The sequence below is a fragment of the Myotis brandtii genome, unplaced genomic scaffold (genome assembly GCF_000412655.1).
Source record: "Myotis brandtii unplaced genomic scaffold, ASM41265v1 scaffold383, whole genome shotgun sequence".
NCBI classification, from domain to species: domain Eukaryota; kingdom Metazoa; phylum Chordata; class Mammalia; order Chiroptera; family Vespertilionidae; genus Myotis; species Myotis brandtii.
The window spans coordinates 531,876-545,827 of record NW_005364711.1 but is presented as its reverse complement, the minus strand read 5'-3'; the positions used below and the strand labels follow the sequence as shown (position 1 = coordinate 545,827).

Here is a 13,952-nt window from a genome sequence, read left to right as displayed (position 1 = left end):
CAAGTGTCTGAGAAATCAGGGTTCAGGCTTGCACCAGTGGGTGCAAGGAGTGGTTCTTAGGGAAGAGAAAGCTCGGTTCATTGAGATTTGGCATAGAAATCGAATTCCATTGTTTTGTGGAGTGAACATTGATATGGAGATTCCTGCCCGTCCCCTCACCCCTTCAGTCGGACACCCCATTACATGGGTCGTGAATGCTTTTCTTTTTTCTTCTTCTCCTTTTTTTTCTTTCCTTCTTTTGTCCACTGAGAATTAGTCTTCTGTTGAATGGCCAGATTTGTCAAGTTACCACCCTCTAAATTTTTACAGCTCTGTGTGTTCAGACTCGATATTCGTGAATTAGCTGAAAGTGGGCTGCCAGTCGGTCCTCTATTTGCATTCGAAGCCATCAGAGTGAGAGCCCCAGAAAAATGTTAATATGCAGGAAGAGGCAGAAGGGTTGAGTTTCTGCCTGTTGCTAACCTCACCACTGCCTTTAAAACCAATCATGAGGCACACGGCTGATATTTAATAGCTTTTAGCTGATTATTTTTCTTCTCCTCCTCTTTCTTTTCTCTCCAAGCTGACCTGGGTGTACTTGAGCGGAAATGAAGTCATCCACATGCTGAATTAGAATAATCACAGGCCTCCGAGAACGAAATGGAAGCAGAGATTAAATGGTAGAGGGGAAAGCTGGCATTAATAAGCACCAGAAAAACTTTGCATAAAATAAGTAGGAGATTTGATAGATTGAATTTGTATATGCATTTTTCTTCACGTTGTTTTGTCTTCCTAGCATCCAGTTACTGGCAAAGTGGGATTTGATTCACGTCAAGTCCACATACCTTCTGCAGCCTGGGTGATGGCCCTTTCTTTCTCGTGGGATATTTGTGTGACCAGGATGTTTCCAGGAGAGAAGAATCTGGGTGGAGGGGCTGTTACTGTGAAAGGTTGATTATTACTTGTTGCAAGTCTGAGGAAAGTGGTGGGGGTGGGTGGGTGGAGGAGAGGCACCTAGAAGACGGCACACAGCAGGGAAGCAATAGATACGGACAGATTCCTGATTCTAGAGAATAAGTCTGGGCAGGAAGAAGGTTGGGGGACCCCCTGTCCTGATTTTCTTAGGACTAACTGGGTTTCCAGGAACTCTGACTTGCAAACCACTCTAAATAAGAAGGAGGTGGGAAAAGTCAAGACACTTGTCCTGAAATCTGTAAATGGGTAACACCTTCCTTGACCAAAGGATTTAAATCTCCCTTCCTGTGTGTTGTAGAGATCACTTACTTCCTACCTTTTTACAATCTGTCCTCCTTATTTAACGGCCACTGCGGGCAGGAGCCATTAAGGAACCCACACACCACCGGGGCCAGTAAGGAGCAAGTGGCCTGGGGAAGGCAAGACAGACAGACAGACAGACAGACCCCCATCCCGGGGCAAGGGGCTGCTCATCATTGACGTGGAGTGTAAGACCACTTTGGGCTCCTACTTGGGGATTATTTCGACGTCTCTTGAAAATAAAAATTTCTGCGCCATGTATGGAAATGTGAGCTTCTTGTAGTCGAAAGAGCAAAATAAGGATTTAATTAGATTAAAAGCCCAGCAGAGTGCTTTGTTTACAGGAAGTTGTTTTTAGGTGGTCTGTCGAGGAAGATGTAATTTATGGAATGGGATTAGTTGTAAATTAGAGACTTTTGGTTGTTGAGGTCGCTCAGGGTCTTTTATAATTGGCGGCAGAGGTAAATAAATATTTTCAGACTTGCTTATTGTTTGAGGAGTGTTAGTGCTTGGGGAAGAAAAAAACAGCTTAAAGTGCTTTTCACTTAAAGAAATAGAAGAGCGTGGAATGATGGTCAGAGGCATCTTCCTGACCTGATTCTGAGCTTTCTTAAGAGGATGGCAGAAGGGTTGGGCAAGCCCCGGGAAGACAGGTGCTGGAGTTTTCCAGGGAGCTTGCTGGTTCTCTGACGTGGAAACAAATATTTCTGGGTTTTGTCTTTTAAAAAGATCGCCCCATTTTCTTTATTGATGGATGTGTTTGGCCCAAAGGATTTATTGATGTCACGACTCACCATTCCAAGTAAGTTGGCATCTGTGTTCAGATTCAGAGATTCCTATTTGCCCAGGCCTTTCATGGGTCTTGTCTTATAGCGCTCCCAACAGCCCTGTGAGTTAGGAGGAGTGACCCCATTTTATTTTGATTTTTAAAAAAATATATTTTTATTGATGTCAGAGAGGAAGGGAGAGGGAGAGAGAAACATCACTGATGAGAGAGAATCACTGATTGGCTACTGGGGACTGAGCCTGCAACCTGGGCATGTGCCCCAACCGGGAATCGAACCGTGACGTCCTGGTTCATAAGTCGACCCTCAACCACTGAGCCACACCAGCTGGGCAGGAGTGTCCCCATTTTAAAGTTAGGGAAGGAAGGCTGGGAGAGCAGAAGCGACTTGCTCGGCCAACTCAGCTGGGGAGCGGCGGGTGCAGGATGCAGGTCCTGCCCCCTGGTGAGAAGGCCTGGGTTTGCTGTTCCTTAGGTGCGTGGGGTGCTGTGCCCTGCAGTCTGCAGTGCCACAGGCTGAATGGGGCACATTTTCCAGGAAACTGACTCTGACTCTACAATTGTTTGTTTAAAACTTATTCTATTAAAACAAATATTATGACACAGAATACAAAATTTGTGAAATTGTTTTGAAAAGCCATGAGGCCTTGGAGACGCTTCAGGGTAGCTGCTGGCTACAGTAGCCTCTGTCTCCCTGCATTCGGCTGTCCCAGATTTACTTGAACATGAGGAGTTCTTGGGTAGAAACGTTGAGAATCACTACTGTTTAGCATAGGGATTGGCATACTTTTTCTGTCAAGGGCCAGATAATGACTGCTTTCGGTTTTGTGGCCCAGATGGTCTCTCACAACCATTCAACTCTGCTGTTGTAACAGGACAGCAGCCATAGGCAGGATGAGAATGAAATGTTGTGATTGTGTTCCGATAAAACTTTATTTACAAAAATCAGAAGGCTCCTGGTTTTGGCCCTCCGCCATCATTTGCTGGGCCCCTGGTTTAGCATACTGCCTGACAATAAGGGCGTGGAGTTTTTATACTCTGAGCTCGTCTCTTTATTAGCTCTGTAACCTTGGCAAGGTTATTGAACTTCTTTCTCCCTCAGTGTCTTTGTCTGCAGAATGGGGATGAGGATGGTACTCACCACATAGCATTTTCATGACTGCGAAACGAACTATCGCATATATACAGTTGACCCTTGAATAACATGGGTTTGAATCGGGTGGGTTCACTTATACGTCGATCTTCTTAAATAAACATACAGTTGGCTCTGCATATCCCCAGGTTTCATGTTCTCAGATTCAACCAGCCATGGTCAAAAATGGTATTTTCGATTCACGGTTGGGAATCCATGGAGGACCCACTGTAGGCATATTCTGTGGCATTTTATGGAAGGGTCTTGAGCATCCCTGGATTTGGGTCTCTGCTGGGGTCCGGGAACCAATCTCCGTGGATACAGAGGGACGATTGTAGTTAAGTTTTTGGGGAGTCAAAAGTTATACATAGATTTTTGGCTGCAGGACTGGGGATGGTCAGTGCCCCTCACCTCTGCGTTGTTCAAGGGTCAGTTAGTTCTTAGCATCCTGCTAGCAACAGAGTAAGTGCTTAATGAATATTGGAAACATTAGCTGCTGTTATTTTCATACTCAGACAGGTTTCAGCCTCTAGAGTTGCCCTTCCAGCCCTATCCAGCAGTAGCCTCTTTCTCTCTCTCTCTCTCTCTCTCTCTCTCTCTCTCCCCTCTCTCTCTCTCTTCCCATCTGTCCTCTGAGTGGGCTTACCACTCAGTTCTTCCCCCCACCTTGGGGATAACACAAATTGAGAAGTCTTTTCTGGGTCCTCTCAGCTTTAAGTTGGAGATGCAGTTTTGTGTAGTTTCCGATGGCATGTACCTCATCCACCCTGATGCTTCCTGTTTGTGGAATTCACTTCCGGTTGCTCTGGCTTTGATGGAAAATGATGAACTGATGTAGTCCAAAAGAGAATTCTCTGGTTGGTCCCTGCTGATGAACTTTTTGAACTCATTTGAAGGGGGGGGGGGGGGGGGGGGGCGGGGGCTAAGGGATACTGTCTGGAAATTGTCCCAATATCATTTAGCATTACCCTCTTGAGAGAGCTTTTCATATCCTCATTTAAGTTTCCTTTCCTTTTTCTTTACATATGATTCTAATAAGCGTTGTTTTCTGGGTTTTTAATTTATAGCAAATATTAGGGTGGTAGGAAGATGTTAATAAACTCAATGTAAAGCAGGAGGGAGGAAAACCTATAAAAACAAAAAGACTTTGATCCTAAAAAGCGCCGCATGGCTGGGCCCATTTAGTGCAGGGAAGCAGCTGTCCCGCCTCCTTAGGTCCAGAAGGCATCTCGTCTGCGCCTCTCGCATCCTTCATTGTTTATTGATCCGTTCACCAGATCTTGGTTGTCTCCCGAATGCTGGGCACTGAGCTAGCTAGGACCCAGGGCATATCAGCCAACAAAACAGACAAGATTCCTGCGTACTTGTTGCTTAAGTCTTAGCTAAGATGGAGTTGGGAAGACCAGCCAAGAGCAAATAAATAAATAATAAAAATAAAGTAATTATAAATTGTCTCAAAGCAAACAAACCAGGCGCTGAGAGAATCCATATGGGAGTACGAATGAAGGAGTTGTGGTTTATCAAGAAAAAAGTCAAATACACGTAACCTCTTTGCCCCGGGAAGACTGTATATTCCACCAAGGGCCTGCTTACTCACTGTGTGGCACCAGGACTGGCCCGGCATCTGGGCTGTAGTTGGCACTCAGTAAATAGTGGCGGAATGAATGGACCCTCTGTATCAGAGGGCAGGGCTGTGCCAGTCGTTGGAGGAATTTCAAATGGTAAAATTATGATCTTTCTTTTTAAAAAATGGGGCTTTAAGAGAATGTATTTTGTTATCTGGAGCATTTCCGTATGTGGAACCAACCCATCATTTCCCTGAAGCCCAGGAGAAATGAGCTATTTCCATCCTGCAGGGAGAGCTTGCTGAACTAAGGGGCCCTCTTGGCAGGGCGCAGCGGGTCCACGGCCTTTGCTGGAGCAGGTACAGTCCCAGGTGGGCCTTGGTGTAGGGGTAGACACAGAGCTGCTTCAGAGAAGGGACGATAGAGGAGGGTAAAAAACGGGTACACGCTTCTCCCGTGTCACCTTCTCCCCTGCTCTTGTCTGTCTTTGGTGTAGGGTCTGTGGTTTTCAGAAACCAGTGGGAACATGGACTCATCCTGACTCAGATGCAGGGATCTTCCCAGGGTGGGGGCACTAGGCAGGGGCTGGCTCCCCGCCCCGCGCCCTCCCCCACCCCCCCCACTTGCTGTTTTGTGATCAGCCAGGCTGAGGAGTGAAAATGGGTCCAACCACATTAAGCCAAAGCATAGACAACTCTGATGTTGGGAAATCTGTGGGCGGAGAGAACTTGTTTGTGAGTACCCCCCCCCAACTAGAGAACAGAAGGATGTCATTGGCATCTATTGCCAGGCTCTTGGGAATTATCTGGGTTGCAGGGGATGAAGTAGAACGATTCTGGACTTTGGAATCAGGTAGACTTGAGCTGGAATCCAGGTGCCACCATTTGCTGTTAGCGTTGTGACCTTGCACTGCCGATTTCACTGTCCTGAGCCTTCTTTTTTTTTTTTTTTTTGTCCAAGTGGGGATACGGTTTCATTTATAGGGGGTTTGTGAGAATTAAGAGACATGTTTGCCCAGTGTGTCTGCCATGTGGCTGTTCAATGAGTCTCTCTTCTTTGCATTCATATTCTCCCTACCCCCTCTCAGTCTTCCTCCCTCTCTCTCTCTCTCTCTCTCTCTCTCTCTCTCTCACACACACACACACACACACACACACACACACAACTACCTGGTGGTGAAGTCCCACACTGCTGACTTCTCCCAGGCTCACCCCTCCCCTACAAACACCTTACCTTAATCTGCACAATGCGCTTCCTATGTGCCAAATGGATTGTTGTGAATTTTTTAGAGAACTAGTTTCCTGGTCTCTCCCAGTCTCTGCCCCCATCCCTCTGGAACCATCAGACAAATCCTGAGCCACAGAAGTCCTGCATCTAAGATCCTGCTAGATCTAACCCAGCTGGAGCGACTGCCTGGGGGAGGCCGAGGGGAGGACTTGGCTTTTTTCCCCTCTTATGCTAATGAAGTGAATATGGCAAGGAGTCACAATATTTTCTTTCCAGGCAAAGAAATGTTGTAGTAGGAGAAACAGCATGCAGGGGAAGCAAATGCGATCTTACTGGATTCTCTCAAGGGAGGAATAGGACAAATTGTCAGCTTCTGTTGAGAAGATAATGCTCTCACTATGATAAATGCCAAGTTTCTATTGAAAACCACCATTTTCATGGTGGCGTTCCCGAGCACGTGGTGCACGCCTGGCAGCGGAGGCCGGCTGCGCAGGAGAGCGGATATTTGTGGGGGATTTGTTTGCTTGCGACGAGGAATCTGTTTAAAGCAAATGAGAACGGGCATTAACAATGTTCTTTTAAGGCAGCTTTCTGTTGCTGACTGGAGCGCTCCAGCATGGCCCTCCCTTAAAACACACCTGTGGGGACACTTCACCTCCACAGATTCTTCTTGCATCTGACTCAGATTAAAGGCCCACATGGGACTGGAAAGCCACCTATAATAATTTCCCCTCCCATAGGAAGTAGCCGCTGTAATTCACATGCAGGTTATTTTAAAAAGATAGCAATTTCTCCCTTCTCACGGACTGGGATTTTTCTAATGACTGTTTGCTTGTAACATACCTTCTGGACAGGGGCATGTCTGGTCATAGTTCATTGAACACCACACCCTTGCAGTTGCCTTTTTGGGGGTGCCTTATGCCAATGCCTCTTCGCCTCTTCAAAGCAGCTGGTCTTCCTCATCATAGGCCTGTGCTCAGGGGAGTCAGGGAGTTCCAGGGCCCAGCTCTGAGGATGCTGGGCCAATCAGGACCCTGGCTGTCTGGGGGCCATGGGACCAGCTGGAGGGGGAAGAAAGAGGTCTTTACCAGGAGTTGTTGACAGGCCCGGAGGGTGGCTGTGCTTGTTCGGCCATTCATTCATACAGTGACCCAATTCTTGAGTGTTCGCTCGGTATTAGGCACTTTGTGGGGTCATAGAGATCAGTGAGGCAGGGGTGTGGGTAAACAGAATTGCAATGCGTGAGAGGAGGCTAAGGGCGTGCCAACTGTCGCTGACGGCGGGCGATGGTGGTGGCTGCTGTGGAGTGCCTCCTTTGTGCCTCTCACACTTTGCATCTGCCGTCTTGCCTATTCCCCATGGCAGCCTCTGACGGACGGTCCTGCCTTCATTTGCCTCAGCACCAATGGGAGATGTGCTTGGCAGACATTTATTCTGGGTTCTAGCTGAGCTGGCGTGCAGGGTAGGAGGAAGCCCACAGTGTGTCTCGGCCCTGGATATAGCAGCTCTGCCTGTGCCCCTTTGGAAAGAACCCAGGGAGAATGCTCACTTCCAGAGACCTTGAAAGAAAGAGCTCGACTTGTCATCAGCTGGAGGGCAGGGAGGCAGGCAGAGTTCAAACTGGATGCCTGCGCTCCCTTTCCCAAATGGATTAACTGCCGAGGCTATGCCCCAGGATTTTAAAGACTCGCCCCTTCTTGCCAAGTTCAGAGTTCCTCTCTGAGATCTTACCCTTCAACCCCACCTGAACTACAAGCCAAGCTAGTTGGTTTGACCCAGGGGTGGGCACTGGACACTGTATTTTCAGTGTTGGAGAACCTAAGACAGTGGTTCTCAACCTTCTGGCCCTTTAAATACAGTTCCTCATGTTGTGACCCAACCATAAAATTATTTTCGTTGCTACTTCATAACTGTAATGTTGCTACTGTTATGAATCGTAATGTAAATATCTGATATGCAGGATGGTCTTAGGCGACCCCTGTGAAAGGGTCATTTGACCGCCAAAGGGGTCGCGACCCACAGGTTGAGAACCGCTGACCTAAGAGAACAAACTGTCAGGGTGTGTCAGGTGGACCTAATCTCATATTGTCCCAGATGCGTCTAACCTGGGCTCTGCTAGTGAATGGATTGGCAGCCCCAGGAAATAGACAGAGGTGACTCCTCAGATACAGTAGGACAAAATGATAGAACTTAATGGTTTCCTACAAAACCCATAATGTGTAATCACTAGAGTGAAAGTTTGTATAAAGTGTTCCAAATTAAGTGTGTTCATTCTAGATACCTTTTTTAAACCAAGGCAACAAAAAGAGATACCACTTACTTTCGTATGTGGTGAGTTCTCCCAGTCTCTCGGGATCATGGAGTCACACTTTCTTACAGGGATTGACAAACTCCCTGGAAGGGACCAGACAGCACAATATTTTTTCATAGAGTCTCTGCCCCAGCTCCTCAGTTCTGCCATTGTAGTGGATAAGCAGCCATAGCCATGAGCATGCTGGGCTGTGTTCCAATAAAACTTTATTTACAAAAAACCCAGCGGGCTAGATTTGTGGGCTGTAAGTTGCTGTCCCCTGCTGTAGACATTCCCATCCCCAACTTGAGTCTCAAAGGAAGGAATGGTTTCATAGGACTGTGGGTCTTTTTAGGGTCAGCCATAAACTGATTTAGGGGACACCCATGTACTTGTTGGGAAGAATGGCCCTTTGAGTATGGACATGCATTAGAAAGATGACATTGTGTGGTCTCATGTCCCTCCCATCCATTTGCAAAAGGCGTCCTAAGTAAGTAGCTGCAAAACCAAGGCCAGCTAGAGGAGCAGAGCACACAGCGAACATTACGGTGGAGAGGTGAGGCGCGATCGTGGGGTCCTGCTGCTTCTTGGGCGCCTGGCTGCTGCTGCGGTGACAGGTGCCCTGTGTGGCTGTGGCAGACCCAGCTAGAGGGCTCCACTGGAGAATGTGTGTGCAAAGGTGTGCTTGTCACCTACCCCTTGCCTGACCCGTTCCCGAACGTGAAAGGCCAAAGTGGAAACTTCTGTGCAGCTTCATACAGCGGATCCGCTACTCTGCTAACGCACTCCCAGGAGTGGAGAATTTGGTTGTAATCATTTTTTCTAAGAGAAGGGAAAAAAACCACCCCAGAATCACATAGATTAATTTGCACTCCTTAGGGCTGTAAAAACCCAATGACATTGATGTGTCGATGAAAATGTGGAAATTAACACTTGGAAATTTTTATATAAAACCTGCATTGAAATTTCAGCTGAACATTCACACACTAAAAAGAGCTATATACTTATACCCGAAAAACTCAATTTGATGCAAGCTGCTTATTTTTCCATTGTGGTCACGTGGGCCGAGGTTCTTAGTATGAAATGTAATTTACACAAATTAGTCCAAGGCAGGTAGAGTGTGAAATTAAATTGATGCCTTGATTTCTGTATTCTCTAGTAAGTGTTTCTCTGAAAATGTGTCATTTTTATCCTAGGAACTTCGAAGTATAGTTTTATTTATTTATTTTTTAAACAGAGCAAAGAAGTTCTTATTGGTTAAGGACATGAAACAACCTTAATTACAGGCTAAAGAGGCATGTTTCATTTTGTTTTGTGGCTAAATATTAAGAGTAAGCCCAACTTGAGCCAGCAGTAGATGTGGAAAACTTAGAATTTAACATGTCTGTTAAATTTTTCGACTACCTGGACCAAGCCATTTACTTTCTTTGGCTGGGGCTGGAACAGTCTAGGTCTCAGCCATGGAGACCTGGAAGGGGCGCGGGAGACCTTTGCACAGAGGAGAATGCTGAAGCTTAAGAGTAACATTGCTCACTTCTCCCAGGACACCCCGGGTCCTGCTGGGCTCCGGCACCGAGGCCCAGCGGCGGCCTCTCTCTGAGGGCAGGTGTCAGCATCTGGTGTCCCCGTTCCAGCACTGGCAGTCAGAGTGAGTCAAGTATGGGATGTCCTGGCTCAACTTAGACAATCCAAGAGGAAGGAGAGTTGCCACAAGTTCAGAAATAACCCTGGATTCCAGCTGAGGGGCCACATTAGAACATCTTGACAAAGGCAAACATGATTTGACCCCCTTAGCAGCAGAACGGTCAGCTCTCCAGGGCCGAACCCATCTGCGGAGTCCTTGGGGGGCGCTGTTGACCACCCTCAGCTAAAAAGGAGTCAGCTTGCATTTCCAGAGTCTAGGATGTTGTGGTTGCATTTTATCAGCGTCTTTCTGCTAGGCCACCCCTCAGCAAGGTAGATCTGGGTCAGCCCTGCCAACTTTGGAGTGAATCATTTCCGCCTGGCAACCAGTAGCTGATGTTCGGGGCACTCTGGAAAGTGAATTATGGGCTCTCACGATTTTTACTTGTCCATGGTGGCATGGGTGGTATTTATTGCTCTTGTCCCCGCTCTCCCCCCTTTCAGAGTTTTTGTCTCCATCTGAGTCAGCATGACATGATTTGAAAATTGCCTGTTTGCCTTTTAATGATGATTAATGTCCACAGCCATGTTTCAGATTTAGGATCTCTGGAAGAGTCCGGGATACCGTTACCAAGAGCAACCTGCAGGGGGAGTTGATGGTGCGGGGCTCTGTGCTTCTGCCCCAGTCAGGTGCCTCCTCGGTTTCTCCATCTCCCTCCAGCACCTTGTGGACCCTTTTCAGGTCTTTGGCACCAGGAGCTGAGTTGGAGCAGATGGGCGGGCCCCCATCTGGCAAGCTTACCCTGCCCTCTTGGTCACTTTTGGTTAGAGCCTCACTGTGGGGTGTCTGCGAGGGTCCCTCCTTCTTGCCCCTCCCTCCCTGCCCCCAAATCAGCCAGGCCAACGAGGAGCTAAATTTCCTCCACAGCAGGTGCCTGTCATCTATCTGAAGATAGTTGCCAACATCTGGTACAATTGCCTCCGCAAACACAGTAACAAGGCGGCCTGCAGTTCAATCGCAGAGCGAGCATCGCCGCTTTAATGATAACAAGCTGTTGGCCTCCCCTCTGAGATGAATCCATCTCACAGATGTTTGTCTAGTTTTGGCAATCGTATTGCACTGTAGCTTTGGTGATTATGCTCAACTGGAGACTATTACAATAAAAGAAGTTTGAACTTGTTCCATTTTTACATCCCATCCCCTTATCCCCTGTTCTGAGGTATAATTTATATCAATGGCTGTAATATTGGTTCCATTACGGAGGCCTCTTTACTTTTTATGATGTCAGTGGAGCTGCAGCTTATAGCCTGGCTTCCTCTATGGGTTAATGTGTTTTACCTACATCAGCGCTTTTAACGTCCTCACTTAATGGCCCCGTGGCAGTCCTCCTCGCCCTCTGTCGGAGCGCATGTAGACACAGAGGTCATGTGACTGCTCGTGTGTATATGTAGGGAGTGAACACGGGTCACATGGGAGGCAGGGTGCACGTGCAGGACAGTGAGTGGATGGGAAGGAGAGCATTTCCCTGAGGGTAGCAGTAAGAGACAAGGCCTGGACACATAGAATCTTCTAGAATACTGTTGGCCGTTCTTTCTCTTTCTTTCCCTCTTCCCCATTCATTTTTCTCCAGCTCCTCTCCTACTTCCTAAGAAGGCACAATATATTCCTACAACAAAATCACAAAGTAAAATAAATAAAACAAAATAAGCAAAAATCGCAGGCTAGTAAAATGGCATGTGGAGGTCTGTCAGGCAGTTGCTGCTGCAATGTTCAATATTTTGGGCTTTAATATTATACAGCGGTTTGATATAATATTGTTTAATATTAGACATTTTATATTATAGCTCTAGATAGGAAAGTTGGAAGGAATTATCACCCATTAAAATCATATTTAGCGATAGTAATACTTAAGTATGTTTAGTCGCAACTGTCACTAATTGGGTCTTTGCTGTGTCCTAGGCACTATGCTGATTGCTTTTATTAACATACTAGAGGCCTGATGCACGAAATTCGTGCAAGGGGCTCGGCCCTCACAGCCCCGGCTGCCTCAGCCCTTCAGTCGATTTGCATATTGCGCTTTTATTATTATAGATAAATATACAACTGTTACAGTACTCTTGTCAGGTAGTGACAATTCTTACATCATTGTCACAGGTGAGGAACATGAGGCTCAGGGGCAGGTATGTGCTCAGTAGCCAAAGCTGCCAGGGACAGAGGAAGTCCTGCATCCAGGCCAGTGAGCTCCGACTGCACACTCATTCCCCAGTCGTCACTGTCGTCATTAAATCTGCTTGCTGCCTGATTGATGTCATGGAAAAATCTGCCCGTCCAAGATGCGGTGCATTATATAAGCCAGTACAAGATAAATCACCGTCATCACTTGACATTTAAGCCTTTTTTCATTTGAATTTGGATATTGCTTTGTCAAAGATTAGGAAACGTCATTCTGGCAACGTGTTATTTTTGATAGTGGGCTTATGAATGAGTGAGTCAGCCTGGCTGTGGATGTGTCACTGGTGGAAAGATACCACATGTTTCTTTCCTCGGCCAGAAGCAGATATTGGTGCCTGTGTCGGGGACATTGCAGGGGCCCTGGACAACTGCACGGGGCACTGCGTGTGTGGGGGAGCTTTCTGTGAGACCCCAAGGGAGGGTCATCGCGTCCTCTGGACAGGGCACTGTTCTGTAAAAAGTTCTTCTGATACGTGGTTTTGAGTCCGATAGGGAGAGAGAACACTTTTCCCGAAAAATTGAAAATAGAGTGATCTTTTGTGATGCGTATCAAACTAAGAACTATTGGGTGACTCATGAAAAACAACAGTTCTTGGAAATGGCTAAAAATGTGGGACGTGTTATTGAAGACTGAGCACATTATCTTTGCCATCAGAGGTCGCTTTCAGTGGACGCTTTTGACCTGGGCCACATGAGGTAACAGGAAAAGGCCCGTACGGAAACTGAAACCTGCCCACTGGTGCCTCTGGTGCTCTTGGGCAGCCGTTACCTTCTCGGGGCCTTGGCGAGCCCTCTATGAAGTTGGACTAAATGACATTTTGAATCTGTCCCAGCCCCAGGATTGTGTTCTATTGACTGGGACCTACTTGTGATTTTCCACGATTGAAGTGTCTGTTGTGTTTTTTTAAAAAAATATTTTTATTGATTTCAGAGAGGAACGGAGAGGGAGAGAGAGACAGAAACATCAGTGATGAGAATCACCGATCAACTGCCTCCTGCACGCCCCCTACTGGGGATTGAGCTTGTGCCCCTGACCGGAATCAAACCCGGTTCCCTTCAGTCCCCAGGCCGACGCTCCATCCACTGAGCCAAACCAGCCAGGGTTGAAGTGTCTGTTTTATGCATGACCATTGCTAGCTTCTTTCTGTCTCTGAACTGGGTCCCAAGTTGCCCGAAGTCAGGTCAAATCAAGCAGAATGGACCATCAAGGGTAGTCTGTTAGCGAAAGGTCGCAGGTTCGATTCCTAGTCAAGGGCATATACCTGGGTTGCAGGTTTTATCCCCGGCCCCGGTTGGCAACCAGTTGACGTGTCTCATATCACTGTTTCTCTCTCTCTCCCTCTCCCTTCCTTCTGCTCTTTATGGAAATCATTGGTGGAAAAAGGGTAGTCTGTTTGTTTGGCATCTCTTCTTCCTTGACTCCCTCCCTTCCTCCCCTCAGTACAGTTGTAAAATTTTCATACCCACCCAGTGTGCCCCGCTTCACCTGCCTTCATCAGGACACCCCATCCTCTCCTGCCTGCACGCCAAATTAGTTCTTCCTTTGCAGCACCATGGCCAAACCACTAAAATGCAGCAAAGGCATGTGGTGTGGCTTTTTCCAGTTTCTCTCGTGCGGTAGTTACAATATTATTAAAAATCCATTAAATTTTAATGTACCCTATAAAATATGTGCTCTTGTGAAAGCAAGCACAGATAATTATTTCTGATGAATAAACCAAGAGGACAAGTATGTATGAAGTTCATGCTGCAGCATTCAATTTTTATTATATACATCTCCTGCAGGGGCAATCACTGGGATGTTCCAGCTGGTTGTGTCGAGGGCTGCTTCTTCTCGCACATCC

The 13,952-nt window shown here is 47.0% G+C and overlaps 1 protein-coding gene across 1 annotated transcript in view; it reads left to right on the top strand.

Annotated features, from left to right (window-relative positions):
- MSI2 (musashi RNA-binding protein 2) overlaps positions 1 to 13,952 on the top strand; it is a 355,159-nt gene that overhangs the window by 128,660 nt on the left and 212,547 nt on the right.